Source organism: Pelecanus crispus, chromosome 1 (genome assembly GCF_030463565.1).
Source record: "Pelecanus crispus isolate bPelCri1 chromosome 1, bPelCri1.pri, whole genome shotgun sequence".
NCBI classification, from domain to species: Eukaryota; Metazoa; Chordata; class Aves; order Pelecaniformes; family Pelecanidae; genus Pelecanus; species Pelecanus crispus.
This window is the reverse complement of record NC_134643.1, coordinates 98,763,714-98,780,444: the sequence shown is the minus strand read 5'-3', so window position 1 is coordinate 98,780,444 and position 16,731 is coordinate 98,763,714.

Sequence of the window (16,731 nt, the reverse complement as noted above, 5' to 3'; positions counted from 1 at the left end):
CATTTATCATGGGCTAGAAACATGGGGCTACTGCTGAGGAACTGTTGTGCTGCAAATTCAAAACCTGGCTTGCCGCTTGGAAATGTGTTTATATGCCACATCCTCAAATAATTTCTTTATAAGGAAACCACCCTATTCAGGAGAGCATGGAACAGTGTGCTTTACTTAACTGTGTACTTGACCTGTAGAAAACTGTGGGACTTGAGCATGTTTTAATAAATAAGACAGTCCAAAGTCAATCTAACATAATCGATATATGCATATGTTGCCTATGCTCTGTTACTAGTGAAATGTCTGACTCTTGGAACAGCTCCAGATTCAGATCTGTCTCTTCCAGTGAAATCACCACAAAAGATCCAGAGACTGTTTCTTGCTGTATGTTTCTCCTCCACTCTTTTCACTACCTCTCTTCCCCCTTTGGGCCTTGCACAAAAAAAGCGTGTATGAGCTTTTATTCTGTTGCTGATACTATCAGAAAGAAGATCTGTGATGGGTAACAGTGGATTTACTCTTCTCTAGGGATCTCCAAACCCATCATGCCTGGTCATTGCTTTGCAGGAGCGTAAGCATCCCAGCAGGTGGGTGCCTTTACTAACCAGCCCCAGAGCTCAAAAGCTGCCTCAGCCTCATCAACCAGGTGCTTTTGTGCCTTTAGCTAATGGCTTTTTTTGGTAGCAGAGCCTCGTTTGACAGAACTGTATGTGGGGTTGAGCCCTTTGCCAGGAGCACAGTGCAGCAATATCTCAGTTGTCCGTGCTCATGACCAGTGCAGATCCACTTGAACCTGGCAGCTGAGAGCTGCAGATCTAGCTCAGTGCCTCACCTCCAGCTGTAGCAGCCCCAGATGCCTGAGGAAGAGGGCTATGGAGGCAGCATGGAACAGCCTTTCCTTGGAGCTGCCCTCCTCCAGATATTAGGTAACAGTGGGGGACACAGGGAACAAAAGTCTAAAGAGAGGAAATTTAAGATTAAAAACCCCATAGTTATCCAATGAGCACCAGAGTGAAGACTTGAACTGCATGATCTCGCATGACATTTTCAGCTAACTCAATAGCATATGTTTTTTCCCTCTTACTTCCTTAGACACGTAGTCAACATCTGGGAGCACTGCACACTGCTGTGTATGCCTGAGAGGCATTCTGGAAGACGTTTTAGCAGGAAGCACCATGTTATCATATATATATGATCCTCACCTCACATAACCCTTTATAAGCACCATTCCTTGGAAGGAAGTCCTCACATAACCCACATGAAATCAGGGGCAAGAGGGGATGAGAAGGGGGAGGAGGGCTCTGTGGAGAGTAGGGCCCAGTCTCCCTTTGCCTACCTTTGACATGTGTGTGAAGCTTCCAGGTGTCTGTTGACACTTCCTACATACAGTCTACCCTGCTTGATCCCAGTTAGTGGATAGGGTGGCACTTCCATGCTGCACGGTGATCAAGAAGTGGTTTGGCTGGGGGAAAAAACTGTGCAGGGAAGATAGCGAACATGAGAGATGTGGAACCACAACTCCCTGTAGCAGTCATGGCAGTGCAGACATGTCCTGACCAGGGACTGCCTGAAAATCTACAGTTCTGTGTTTCTGGATCCAATGCTTTCTGGGAACTTTTAGTATTAGATTTCATGCTTCATTCTGATACTGAATAAAAACAGAAGAGAGCAGAATTTCTTACAGAAGGGACATGATGGTTTTTAGTCACCTTGGAGAAGGGTGGTATTTGTGAGTGGGAGGAACTGTGATTTGAAAATTCCTGTAGGGGTTAAAAAAAGAGAATAGTATGCATACATGAATTTTGTTTCTGAGTAATGCTTGTTTAGCTCTGCAGTTCACAACTGCTTGGCTCATGGAGCAAAGCTGAGGCTACATGCGACTTGTTTCGCTAACATTTCACACCATTGCTCCAACCCAGATAATTCCACTGATGTTTCCAGTGCTGAAAGTAGCAATTTTAGCTGTGTTTCCGTTGACTCACTGGCATGTTAACCGCTATGCTTTATTCTGTTCTGGCCAGTGAATCAAACATAGCAGTTCAAAAGCCAGTGGCTAGAAGAGCTGCAAACTAGTCTGCGGCTTGGTGACTTTGGCTGGCTTCAGCTAGAGTTTACACTAGCAGAAAACTCAGTGATATTTAAAAATCAGTCCCTCTCTGAAATTACTTACCCTTTAATTTGACTTTAAAAACATCAGCTGCATGCCTTGCACATCCAACCTTCAGAAAAGTAGAATGTGTCAATGAGGTAGTAAGTATGAGATGCTAAGACCAACCTTTCATTATCAGTTCCTTGCCATAGAATCTATGTTGGATGGTAACTTTATTCCCTGTCAGTTCTTAGAAATGCTGCATTTAATCCACATAAACAGGTGTTTAATTTCTGCCTTGCCCGATGATGGCGGAAGAAAGCGATTATTCTTGATCCCCCCGCTCCCTGGCCTAAATTCGAAGTTAGCTCTGCTTTGAGCACAGCTTGGACTAGAGGTCTTAAGAGGAATGTCCCTTCCAACCTGAATTATTCTGTGTTTCTCTCCTGCTGCAGATACTAGATGCAGCATTACTTAGTGCTGCAGGTGTTGTTAGTGCTTTGGAGCCATTAGGAGAAATGCTGCAGCATTCTCTTACCATGCCATGTTACAGCTATGAAATGCAAAGAGATTGCAGTGCTTTGAACTAAAATCACAGATGCAGTAGTACTATCCGAATGAATAACAGTAGCCAGCTTAGTGGGTTTTATTTTAGCACCCAAGCTCTATATTAAAATAGGAGAAAGAACGGTAAAGTTTTATGTATTATTTGGCAAACACAGAGACACTAGAGCTGCAATGATAATAGCAAGTGTTCAGACTTGGTCAGTGACAGGTACATATAGACCTGTGTCTACAAAACTGGGCTGCATGAAAGTAGTGTCATCTGGTTTTATCAGAGTAGCCATGCTGCTGAAGTTCCTGCATCTGCAAAGGTCTGACTCATGGGCAACCATTTTTTTGCCCCACTGTGAGGGCAGAAGGGGCATGTAAGGGTGTTATCTCACAGCACTTCATCCATTAGATGCACAAGAGTGATTCCATCCCATATTACTGAGGACTGTAGCCAGAAGTGAAGCTTTGTATTTTGTGCTGGTGAAGGAGTCTGAGTTTGTATCCCCTGAGCCCCAAAGTCCTCTGTACACAAAACAGGTATGGCAGAAGCAGTGACAGCAGCAGCAGCAATGTATGTCTGCTTCCAAGCTAATGCAACCACATCATGGCATTTCAGAGTGAGAAGAAAAGTGTTTTTCGTGTCGGCTCATTGCATCAGTGAGGTTGTGCATTTTGAACACATTTTCCATATTTTATTACACACTGTCTCAGAGTGATGCTGGCAGTTCTGATAAAGCAGAGTGGCTTGGATGAGTCAGGGAGGCTGCATGATCTGGGAGCTGTAAATTGAATTCAGTTACTGATTACTTTTCCATGCCATCTTTGCAGCATGGCTTTTTCTTTTTTTAATAAGCTTCCTGCACTGTCCGTTTTTATAAAAGAGTGAGAATTCGGGGTGCCTTTATTATGTTTTTGAAATGAGGTTACAGAAGCCATGGTAGTGTGGAGAAGGATGAAGCTGCTAGAAAGCTGTGCTTCACAAGGGACAAAGATATATCCTTGTCAACTTTTTAGCTCAAAGTTATTACCTTCTTGCAGAGTAATGTATATGGTGAAGGCTGGAGTTCATTTGTCAATGCTTCCTACTGTTAATGATATTTTTTCTAGCACCTTTCACTTGATGTTCTCAAAGTACTTTGACTAAGTTCAATCACCTTCTTGAAAAGTAGGAAAGGTTAAAACCCCCTTATTTTACACAGTAGGCCCAGCAATCTGCCCAATGTCCACCAGTACCTCAGGGCTAGAACCAGATTTTAAACTCCAGCATCTAGACTGTCAGCATCAGACTCCAGCCCTGGGAAAACACACCTTTTCCCAATGCCTTCTTCCTGCCATTTCCCTGCAGAGACACTGGTTCAGCTTCTAGTTTGCATAGCTCTTTCTTTGTAAAAGGGAAAGTACTACTTAAGATCCTGTAATATTAAAAGATATTGCAGAGCTGTTTTCTCTTTGGAAGTAGCTATAGAAAATTCTGATATGATACCACCTGGAATATTGCTGTGGAGAAAAGAAGCGCTAGCTGCAGTGCTATTTTTCCAAGGTTATCATAGGCCTTTGGATTACTTTTGCAATAGCTTCCTGCCTGCATGTGTGGTATAAAATCATGGGTTAAGTAATAGAAGCAAACAGGAAATGCCAAAACTTAAGTCATAGAGTCTCTGAGGAAAGGGTAAGGAAGCTGCATTGAAACATTAGTAAAGAAACAAGTTTTCCTGGTCTGTGAAACCAGCTAGATGCCATGACAAATCTTACCCATCTGCAACTCTGAAATTTAACATTTTGAAAATGTAGTTTTCAAGTAATTGGTGAACAACTCTTTCATAGACTGATCACTATTCCTAGATCAGATTACCCCCAAAAACTGGGTACAAAAGTGACAGTCACAAACCTTTTTCCTGCTCACACAAAGCTTTGGGCAGGGAAGAGTTGGAGAGAGGAAAAGAGCTAAATTGTGCAAGGCAAGACATCCTTATCAACTGCAGGGTTTGTGCAGACATCCTAGAATGTCTACACAGAATATTCTGCCATTAAATAACCCAGGAGCCTATTGCCATCATTACTAACTTCCACAGATCTCTCCCCAGAAATAATTTCAAATAGATTTACTAGGGGATATTTAACCAGTTCTGATACAGCCATTCCTCAAACATGGGCATGAGGGACTATGTAACTTGACTATTATGTACATATAGTAAGAAGGCATGTACAGCTTATGAACAGAAAATGATGCATTTTTTGTTCAGGTCCACTAGTAGTGAAGAAATTAGATGATTCCTTCTCTTTTACCTCCTGCATGGTTTAATCATAGCAATACAGGCTTTTGTTGGAGCAGTGATAGAACTGTTCCTCCCCACTCTGCACATCAGGCTGTAAAAGTTGCCCTGTTCTACTAACTCTTACCATTTATGCTAATAAATTCAATCCCTAAAGTTGCAAATTACAGAGCTGTTGCAATTATAGTGACTCTTCCAGGATCATTACAATGAGGAAAAGCCAATTTGATGAGTGTTTGCAATTACAGTTTCAAATGTCAGGATGGGGCATGGTAGTTTTCCAATTACATGTCACTGCTAAAAGCTAGGTGTTTTTTCCCAGTGCTCTTTGCTAAAAAGGTCTTTTCTTATTGCTGTAACTGCTGTTGCTGTTATCACTATTTCTTTTAGCATGTATGCTTAAAATCTGTAACACGTCTCTAGCTACAGTCCTGAATTAAGCCTGGTCAGGCAGGGTGCAGTGCTTGAAGGTGAAGCTGCCAAAAGAAAAGAAAAAAGCCTCGAGGTTACAGGAAATTCAGGTGGCATTGATTCAGGAGAGAGACAGGTGCTTCAGGCTGAGTCAGTGCTGAACCTCCTCACAGATTTAGCTGGCAGCATTTTACCAGGACCTTTTCATACATGAGCTGAGTAACTGAATCCCCCTTTTCTTTGAAGATATCTTCATCTTTTTTTTTTTTTTAATATAATAGCTTCATATTTAGTCTTTGGGCTAAGTTCAAACTTGGCTATCTCTGTGCTGTCTAGAAGTTGATGGTTCCTACTTGGTGTAGCTGCAGAGCTTTCTTGGAAGAGCAGTCATCACCAGGTCATCAGAGGCAGAAATGTTCTAAAACTTTATATGACTCCTTCAGAAGGAGATTTCTTCTCCAGTGGGTTCATTGGACATTTGAGTGAAATTGGTACTAAACCTAATGCATAAGGAGTTTTCAATAGATCTATGAAAAATTACCTTCTCCCTCTCTCAACTTAAGTTTGGCCTCAAAATGTGTAGCTTCAGCTGATTCTTGAAGCATTGAGAAAGTCTGTAGTGATAAAATGGGTAGGAAAAATGCTAAATTCTAATGCAGAAGGAGGCAGAGAGCAATCAAAATATTTTTGAGGTGTTCTTCATAATCTGAGAAGAGATACAAAAGAGATGCAAGTCCTATTTTGTTTATTGTTTATTTTATAAGTGTCCCACAAAGCTTGTTTCCATGTATAGCTCAGTTACCTTTTCTTTCAGTTTAACCCATGGGAAACCTTTTAGAAAAGGCCACAGCAGCCAGCTGTAGCATTTTCAAAATCCATGGACTACTGACCTGGGGCTTAATATGGGCCACCCTTTTCCAGGTGTGTGACTGTAGCCATCCGACTGAACAGCATTAAGAGGTCAGTCAGTTGTGATCCTTGTCATGGAAACCAGCCGTTGTGGATGGTGAGCAGGTTTCTCCTTCACAGAATTTTGGTATCATTAGAAAGTTCTCACGTGGCTTTCTCTAGCATAGACTGTGACCTACAGATCATACCATTGCTGTGAAATGCTGGAGGGGAAAATCTGAACTAATCACTCATAATAACTCTGCACAGACCCACGGGGTAAGTCTGAGGTCAGGGCTGAATTGATCTTTGATGTGAGAATGGCAATAGCTGTAATTCACTTGCTGGTCATGGGAATGGGACGGAGGCAAAACCAGTTTTCTCTGAGCTAGATAAGGGGGAGAAGGGGTGAGAATGTGACTTCTGAGTATCTCAGGTTTACATGCAGAGGACCCTATCTCTGCCTTATCATTCAGGCCAGTGCAAAACAAATGCTGAGTAGGAACACTCAGAGCTCACAGTGTTTTATACCAGTTTTGTACTTTCTTTGTGCAGGCTTCTTTGTGTCAAAATAAAATCTTAAGAGTTCAGAATTATCTTGCTTTAATAGTCGCTAAAGCTGAGTGCTATCTGGCAGCCCATGTTATGTGGGAAATGAAGAGGTGCTTAGTTGTTCCCTTTTGGCCATATGGTTTGTGAATTTGGATAGCTGGACTGACAGCATAGCCATTGAAACACAGCTCCCGGCCCAGCTCCCGGTGCCCTCTGTCCATTTGCATTCCAGTCATGAGAATGATTTCTCTTTTCTTTACTTTTTTGCTTTTGTGGTGCTGCAGATGGTGGGGGGAAGAAAGGGGGAGAGAGGAAGCAAAAAATTGGGGAAGGGGCTTCTGTGTCCTGTCACTATAATTCATTGTGATCTGACCTTCTCGATTTTCAGCCCTGCTCAGCCATCCACCACTCCTCATGTGACTGTCATGTCGCGTTATTGTAATTGGCAACTGCCAGCCCCAGAGATTTGACGGTGGAAGTGAAAAAGTCTGAGAAGCTCTCTGCCAATTTAAAATTAACCCTGTCACTGCAGGGCAGATTGCCCTGCTCCAGAAGTAGCTCCTTGGCGTTCACACTGAGACAATCCCATCCTCCTGCTGTTGTAATCCAGATCTCTTGTCTCACCCTGCTTTGTTCACCTTGTGTCCTCCCAGCTCCCAGGGCTGCTTCACTCTCCTTCCTCCCCATGTGCCACCCTCTTGGCTGGCTATGAGAAGTGAAGCTGCTAATGAGAGCACTCAAGCTGACAGTCCCGGAGTCCATGTGGGTTGATCATAAAGGTGGCTTTCTGTGGCTGTGCCAAACGGGGTCTGTCTGCCCAGCCTCAGAAAAGACCCTGCTGCTCTGCGTATGTCTCTCTTCTCCTTCCCCTCTGCCTGGGACTTCTCCTCCCCCTGTGCGAGTACCGCAGAGTATAAAAACACCTGGGTCCCTGCCCGTTTATGTGGCTGTTGGTTCATGCTGCTAAGACTCGCCATCTTTGCTGCTGTGGGTACCTCAGCCAGGTGGATGAAAGCTAGGTCAGATCTGCCTCCTCATGATACAAGTTCCTCACCTTTGTAAAGGGATTACAGACTTTCTCCAAGTGTGACTGGCAGCTGCTGTTGTCAAGGCCCTCGTTACATGGCATTTACAAATCTTGCTTCATTTTCTTGTAAGCAGGGGGTGGCTGGAGGTCATCCTTGTTGTTACTCTGTTCAGCTAATTAGGAGCAGCTCCTGCCTCACCTGCTGTGCTGAGGTGACAGCACAGTGACAGCTCAAAGAAAGGCTGCCTTCCCCTGGGAAATATCTGGGGTTTCAAACAAAAAATGGGAATATGGAGAGTGCAACAATATCGGACACGTAGTCTCTGTAGTCATTGTATCTGTTCAAACAAACAGAGCACAGTCAGGTAACAAAGATCCTGATAGTCCTGCAGTTCAACTGGGTGATGAACTATGTTCGTCTATGAACTATGCTTGTCAGTGCATGTGACAGGCAGGTTTGACACTGCCCTGGCCCAGATACCATTCTGATAGAGTTCGCATAAAACCAAAAATATATTTGCTTGTCCTGTTCTGCACCCTCCTGTATAGGTACAGGTTTTTTTACTCCCAAGTTAATAAAAGCTGGTACCCCTAGTCCTTTAGGACAAGGCCATACCCTTTTTTGCAGTAGTTCCACGCTGCAAAAATTAGTTCTGATCCATGGATAAATGAAGAGAAAATAGTTGCCAGTAAATGTAAAGATAGACATGGAAAGAATGAAGACAAATCAGCAGAACTCTAAAGAAATCTCTAGAAACAAAGTTACGTGTTTGGGTTGTCATAAGGTGAGTCATTAGAAAAGCAGGCATGACAGGCACTGGTGGAATAGTTCGTGCTTGTATTTTGTGACTGCCTTCAAGGGAATATGACATGATTAGGAGAAATTTCTCATTACTTAAATGCCTGGCTAAATTTTAGGTCCGTACAGTGCAATGCGAAGTGTCAGCACCCATTGTTTCTGGAGCTCATGATTTAAGCTAACTAGAAATGTGTGGGTAAGTCTTGCACTGCTGGGTTCAGCTGCCTCTGTAGCCATACCCAGTGATGCTTTCTGGTGAAGCATGGAAAATGGAAGGGTTTGTCTTCAGTAGTCATCAAATACTTGGCAGCAGCTGAAGGAAATAAGGGCCAGAAGTCACCGTTCTATTAACCATGGGCAGCAACACCTCACCTTCCTCATGCTGCAATGGGCACAGTATAGTTCAGGTTGGAAGGCACCTCTGGAGGTTTCTGGTTCAACCTCTTATTCAAATCAAGGTTGGCTGAAGGTCTGACCAGGTTGCTCACAGCTTTACCCAGTCTTGAAAACCTCCAAGGATGGAGAATGCACAACCTCTCATTTTTCCACCTGCAACCAGAAAGTATAAGTTACAGTGCATGGCAATGTAATATCTTTGTGACCGGAGGAACTTGGTAACAGAATCAAAGCTGCTGTTATTCTGCTACTTGTGCACTCCTCTGCTCTGTAGCTGTCATTATCGCTATCCCCTTCCAAATGTTATATTGAAAACAGTATATTTTTCACTTTAGGATGCTTATCCTGCCTCTGTGACGTTAGAATATTTAGCAGCACGGATGCAGATGCATGCCACACATGCAGTGAAAGTCAAAGACTGTTTCTCAGCCCATAGTAGGGACATTTGCCAGCTCTCACCTGGTTATTTTTATGAAGGATGCAAAACCCAGCAGCTAAAAAGAGTGCATCAGTGTTCTTTCATATCAGCAATGGGTTAGACCAATTGCCTGGGGATCTATTACTGTCCCTAGCCCAGTAGTGCTGCAACTCTCCAGATGCCCTGGCAACCTTGCACCCAATAAAAGAACTGTGCTAATTGCTTGAAACCCTTTATATATCTTCCTTCCAACAATATTTTCATGTATTTAAACCTAAGCTTCAGAATATCAGCAGTTCAGCAGGAGGTGCCGGTTTAGTAAATCCTGGAGTCCTGGGTTAATAAATCCTGACAACACTGGGTTTAGTCACAGCTCAAGCTGGCTCTGCCACTAGACTGTTCTGTATCCTTTAGCAAATTACTTTGCCTCTTCATGTTCCTGTTTGGCCTCTGCTCATTTTTGGTCTTTCTGGCCTGATGCTGTAAGCTCAGTTGTTAAGTTACTGTCTCTTACTATGGATTTGACAATCAATGTCTTGCAACCCCAAATAAATGCCCATATTCCCCAGCTATTAACTATTTGTTTCATGCTTCTTGCTCTCTGTCTTTCCATGAGAAAACTCACAAGAGTCTCTGTCTGGTCCTGTTGTGGAAGAAGATGGGGAAAAAATCTTCCAACTATTCAGCAGAAAATGGAAAATTGTTTCTTACCCAGCAGTTATTATAACTACTATGAGCCTGTCTCTCTAGATATATAATTTCTTGACATTAAATGAATTTGACATTTACAGCTGCTTTTATTTCTTCCAAGAGCCTTGTCTCTTTTTTCCCACTTAAAGTGCTGTTGTGCTCTGAGAATTGTTGTTAATATTGGCACCATGGGGGCTCCATATTTCTTATGTCAAATTTACTCAGAGCACAAACGTGGATCGACAGCGAGAAAATCCCTGGCTTTTGTGGCCTTTGGGTCGTGGTGGAAAAGGCCTTTGCTAACTCATAACCCTGCAAACCTGGATCTCAGAGTCTGCCTGAACTGTGCAGAAGTGATGGAGGGTGATGAAGGAGAGCATGGTGCTCAGCGCTGAGAGTAGCCTGTGCAAGAAAAGCAGAGACTTCTCTCCCTTGTCCTGCTCTTGCTGCTATGGAGGATTTATGACCTAACAGGCTTTGCCGTGAGTTGAATATGAATAGCACTTCTCCTGGACTGTAGTACAATCAGCATTTTTGCTGCATTCGCTTCATTGCTTTGCTTCAGCACTCTGGTGAGCTGACTGGCAAAGTCCAAAGCTGCATGCTAACATCCCCGCAGCACTGCAGGCAAAATAATGCCCAAGCTGCAGGAGTAAGGAAATAATATACCTCATAAGTGCCCTTCACTTAGGCAGAGATTCCTTGGGGAACTGTGAAAAACCTGGAGAGGATGTTGCCAAAAATTCCTTCTTCGCTGTCATCCACTGCAGAGAAAATAATTTGCATATAGTTACTGCTCTACAAATTGCCTGATACAGTCTCTGCCCTCCACAGCAGAGAATTGCTGTCTGCCTTCATACACAATGGGCAGATCCCGATTCCCATAAACGTGAGGCTGGGATGATGGGATTGTTTATCATTTCACCAAGATGAAACCCAGTTAGAAAAAGCAATTTCATTGCAGTATGTGCATGTCTTACCGGTTTACTCTGTCCATTGTTGTCTCTTGCTTACAGTCTAAATATGAGACTCTTGACTAAGGATCATTAGGTGTTCACAGTGCTGAACACAATGGGATCCTGATCTTCCTTCATCAGTCACTATCACCATCACATCAGCATTTTTTTGTTTATTCTGTTCTTTCAGTAGGAAGCTCTGCTGGGAACCATAGTGGTAATAAGGACAGAGCACTGCTTTTCTCAGCCATGCCTCCTTTGAAGAATATAAATGGATTAGCTCTTTATGGCACCCAAAATGACATTTTTCCACAGATACCAGTGATTATTTTCTAAGTTGGCTTTTCTCTTTTATGCCTATCTGATGCTTTTCTACCCTGTAATATTTTATAGCTTTCTAGCACTTCCCATTTAAGGATCTTGAGACATTTATATCTATGAGGTACAGAAATGTTATATTTATTTTACAGATGTGGGAAACTGAGGAAAAGCATGGTAAGGTTTATTTGTCATCAAGGTCATGCACTGAATTTATAGCAAAACTGGCAATTGAAAAAAACAGGTCACCGCCATTTCTTCCCCTGTTTTTAGCCATTCCCTTCATTTGTGCCTAATCTCCCTCCTGTCTTCTTTTCCTTTCACCATTCTGCCACTGTCTTATACTCTCTTTCAGCAGGTCTTATCTCTAAAAGTGGTGTTTGTTTTCCAGATTTGTGAATCTGGATCTGATCCCCAACCACTCCTTTCATGTATGCATATGCCATACAGCACTCACACACTGCCAGTCCTGCTTCTCTTTTACATGCTAACAGCTAGGAATTTCCATGGCAAACTCCCAGCTATTTCAGGGACCTTGGACACTGGCAGTAATTCTCATCTCTCCTGCTTTTTTCCTGTGGCCCATTATAGTGCTGGCATTTAACTTTGTGTTATAGGCCATCAGTTATTTTGCTTGAATAAGTCATTCTGAAATGCTGTGGAGCCTGCAGCATGTGTAGACTTGGAGAACGGTGTTCCCTGGGCCCTTCTGGACTTGGTATCTGTCATATGACTGTCTGCAGTAGTGTGTGGGGATGAGGGCCATCTTTTCACAGCCTGTGTTCCAACAGAGATTCCTAATACAAATTTTCTTTCTGATATTTCCACACTGAGAAAAAAAAAAAAAAACAAACAAAGAAATGCTTCCTGGATTAAATCTTCAGTGTTTGCCCTGCAGTGCACCCCAAAAAGACAATCATCTGTGTATGATGCAGCTGGATAAAGGAAAGTGTTTAAGGTTTCAGTAGGTTTTTTGGGTTGAGTTTTTTTTACTCTTCCCAAAAAATACCATAACTTCTGCACATGGTTCTTTCAAAAAGTTCCGGGCAATGTACTCTGTGAAGTAAGAACAGCCAATTCAAAATTCTCATTTCTATTGATGTGGGCATTCTTTGTATTTTAGGCACTGTGTAAATGCCTTTTCTGGATAGATTTGTGATCTTGTTTTTAATACATTGAAACAAGGGGCAGCTGCTAAGGAGGAGGGGAGGCTCTTTGCCAATGTAAGGACACCAGGGAAGCTGTCTGCCAATTTCAGTAAGAGAAGAACAATTTATTTTCCTTTCCACTCCTGTACTCTTTTCCAGTGCTTCCACTCCTTCACATTCTCTCCTGGATAGAGGTAGGAGTTCAGACTCCAAACTGAATCAATTCTTGCTCCCTTCACTAAGGCTGTCAGCAGAGCAGAGTTATGTGTCGTGACAGTGTTTTTGTGTTGTGGGTAGCTCTTCTCTATGTGCTGGGTTGATACAAGCAGGCTTATGGCCCCTTTCCCCTTTAGCCCGCTCAATGCAACGTGCACACTGCAGATCGCTAAGGCTGAGGTTACTTGGCTGTACGTATCTTCCCTAAAACGACTTCAACCCCTGTCTCTCTTAAAAGTACTGCAGGATCTCTGAAACCATCTCTTTTGTCCGAGTGTGCTCAGAGTTAAAAATCTTGATTTTAAAGATCTACTATTCTTCTCACTTGTGTTATATCACCAGTTACCTGTATGAACAAGGCAAGGCAAAATAGCAACAAGAAAGAGTAGCCCCATGCTGATAAGCTGGCTACCAGCTGATCCGACTTTGCAGCATGTTCCAATTAGCTGTACCCAAGAAAGCATCAGTGACTAGAGTAACAACATGGATGGGAGATTCTTAAGGGATTCAGCCAATGCCAAGTGGATGAGCGGCCTCATGTTAGATGCTCTGACACTGGTGGAAATGGTAGTTTTCAGGTGGGACACAAAATTACCTCCCTGCTATGCTATTTTCCACAAGAGTAGAGGTTGTCGCAGCCTTATGCTAAACCCGTGATTACTCATCCATACATGTCTGTGCCACGTCTTACTAGATGCTAGTTACATTCTGCCTTACTCAGAATCTTCCAAGCACTCTTCATTTGCAAACGCAATCCTCCCTACTTTCTGCCCTGGACTGCTGCTAAGTAAGTAGGTGTGTTACTGTGTTGGGGGAAATTTGCCCTGTATGCAGAGCAGAAAGTATACTGGAAATGGCCAATGTCAGCTATGCTAATTGATGGAATGATGAAACTTGTCCCAGTTGCTTAAATGGTGTCATTCATGTGATTTAAACTGTAGTCTAATGGTGGAGTATTAATCTGGAAAGAGGAACTTGCCAGGTTGGCAATCCATGTATGGTCAGCAAAACAGCATCTAAAGTTGGCCTCCTGTTCCCCCTTAAAGTTTTAAGTGCACTTCAGCTTTTGAAGCTAAACCACTCTGCTGGAGAACTGCCCGGTCTTGCTTTGGCTTGCCTCTTTCTCTGGACTCCCGCCACATAAGAGATGTTAGCTACTTTGGTTGTGTTTTAGAAACATGGAAAATGTGGCTCATGTAAGCTTATGTTAATGGATTGCTGGACTCTTCAGGCTGATGTTGTATTTTGCATTCTGCATTTCATGCTCAAGAAGGCAATTTATTTTTCCCCTTGTCTAAACCTCACCCCTGTTGTCTGTTTGTAAAGAGAACTCTTTTGCAGAGGTGGCAGGATTTGCTGAGAGTTGGAAGGGAAAGGGGCTTGCCATGTAGATGTGACATTTTCTGTACCTTGCTGGAGCTTTGCAGCAGGATCTTGTTTCACTGCTCTCTGATGTCCTCTTTTGCTGTACTTTTGACTGATGTCTGTTAATGCTTAATCACTAGTCAGCAATGCTTGAGCTATCTCATGGCTTGTTAAGGTCCACTGACTATCACCATGCAACCCACAGCAGCCTTGTTTTTGTCACATCAGAGTGAGAAGAAAGTTGTCTAACAGAAGCCACTTCTTACTGGAGCTTTTGAACAGCCAGCCACCACAACTGTTATCCCGTTGTAGGCAAAGATATGCTCATGAGGTAACAGGTGTGCAAAAAGCTATTTATTTAGTAAAATACTATATATATTTATATATCTCTCCATATTTATATATCCCCCTCCCTATATATATATATATATATTTATATATCCCTTCAAAATCAGGGACTGTCAGTGATTGTCTGCAGTGCAGATACTAAAGTGGACCATTTTGATGTGAGGCCTTTGGGCATATGGCAAGTTTCTCTCCATACTACAAGGCACAGGCTCCCCATGGCTCTAAGGCTTACCTGCATAAGTGTGGTTATGCTAAGGTAATGTGTGGCTTCACTGCTTCACTTCTCCCCTCCTTTCTTTGGGTGTGACTTCCTACCAAAGGTATGGCCATATCATCTTGGCATCACACTGGCTCCAGGAAAAGAGGGTTGGCTTAAGAGCTACAGAGCTGGTTTGTGAGACAGTTCATTATTTGTTTGGCCTTTGCATACTTTAAGTGCTTCAGCCATTTCTTGTTTGTAGGGCAGTGGCAAACTTCTCGAGTGGATGTTAAGATGTGAACACAGGGAAGAGTGGTGAAGTGCACAGCTCCTATCCCATGCTGTGGCCCTAATTGTTCTGAAGAATTACACACTTTGTCAAGTCCCATTTGTAATTCCTCTCTTGATTCAGCCTATTTTCCACCAGAGGGAAGGGAAGGTGAACCTTTTAATTTGCATAGCCCGTGGAGGCAAAAATTTTCAGAAAAATTTGGGCCTTGACATGGTGATTTTGTATGCATGTGGATGTCTTGTCAGCCTATGGTCATCCCACAGAGATGGCATTTCCCCGAATGGGTAGGTAAGGTCTATGTGCACAGAGTATATGAAGTGCTTTTGTTTTCTGATGAGATGAAATGCCCTTAAAATAAACTGTGGCCCCACAGAAATCAAGAGCAAAGCTCCCAGTGACATCTGTGTGGCCAAAGTATTACAAAACTTGACCTTCTAGAAATGGCTGAAGTCTAGATGGGCCAGACTTTTCTGAGCTGCTAATAGGCTGCTATACAGAAGGATCTTTTTTCTTAGCTTAGTTTGCTGTGAAAATACATTTTGCTTTAGAAATGGTCTTCCCGTGGTGACCAGGTCAAGAGGGGATCATAACCACACACTTGATAAGAGAGTCTACAGCCATATGGGATGAGGCCATAATGTTCTTCTTTGGGCAGTGTGGGGTCTCATGGAAAAATCCTAAAGCACCCGTCTGAAAAGACTAGGAGAAACCCAATTCCAGATCTTTGATTCAGCTACCCTGCTGTTTCTTCAGGGTTCAAATTTCAAGCCTGAATTGGGATCCAAATAGAGGCAAATGGTCATTTTCTCCTTATAGAAGACCTGAAATTGCAGGCTGGCATTTTTCTGACTTCTGAGTTGTTCCCACTACTGTGTTTTGTGGTATCAGCCTGTCTCACCAGCAGCATTAGGTCAAAAGAGACCCAGAGGCCTCCCTGTCAATGACAAAGGAGTTGTGCTTTCTTCCCTGACACATCATTCCTGCCCACAGCCAAGCTCTGAGATAAAGTTGGCCTAGGAGGATTGCTCAGGCGTGCAGGTCACGGGGAGGCCAAAGCGTGTAACCTTGGAGTGAGTCAGCCTCAGCACTTCTGTGAGACTGACAGCCAAAGATGAAGAGAGAGAAGGAAAGACAGGCCATGAGTGCGGGTGTCAATACACTTGTGTGTGTACACATGTGAGTGAATCTGCGGCTAAGAAGCTGGAAGCAGAACTGCTGCTGTGCTTGGCAGGCAACAGGGGTAGCTGGGCTGGCCCTGAGGGTGGGAGGAAAGGGTAAAGGCAACTTCAGACCTGAAAAGTGCCATCACGGGGACTGGACTGGATTGACACCATGCTGTTCCATTGACGTGGAAGCTATGCAGCCACGGTGACCACAGCCATATTTAACCCAAGGTTTTCCTCTTCCTCCAGGGAAGGAGAGGGGCCAGAAAAGAACCACATACATTAGCTAGCTCTGAAGCTGTGCAATAAGTCTTGTTTATCCGAGGGCCTCTGAACCGAGTTTCTCACTGCAGTATGACTGGCAGGTGTTTGATACACACTGCACAGGGCTGCACGGGATTTGCTTGTGTGAGTGAGGGGAAATGGTTCACTCCATGCCAGCCAGGGTAGCACCAACAGGAATTAGAGGAAAACTTGTGCATAAGAAGGAAGTGGAACTAAAACTGGCAGCCTAAAGCCAAAAAAGTGTATTTCTTAGGAATTACATTAGTAGTGGTTAACAACAGGATCAAGATGAGTCATATGGACAAAGGGCAGTAAGGGGGCAGTTTCTACTACAAATTTCCCTGTAGCTGTT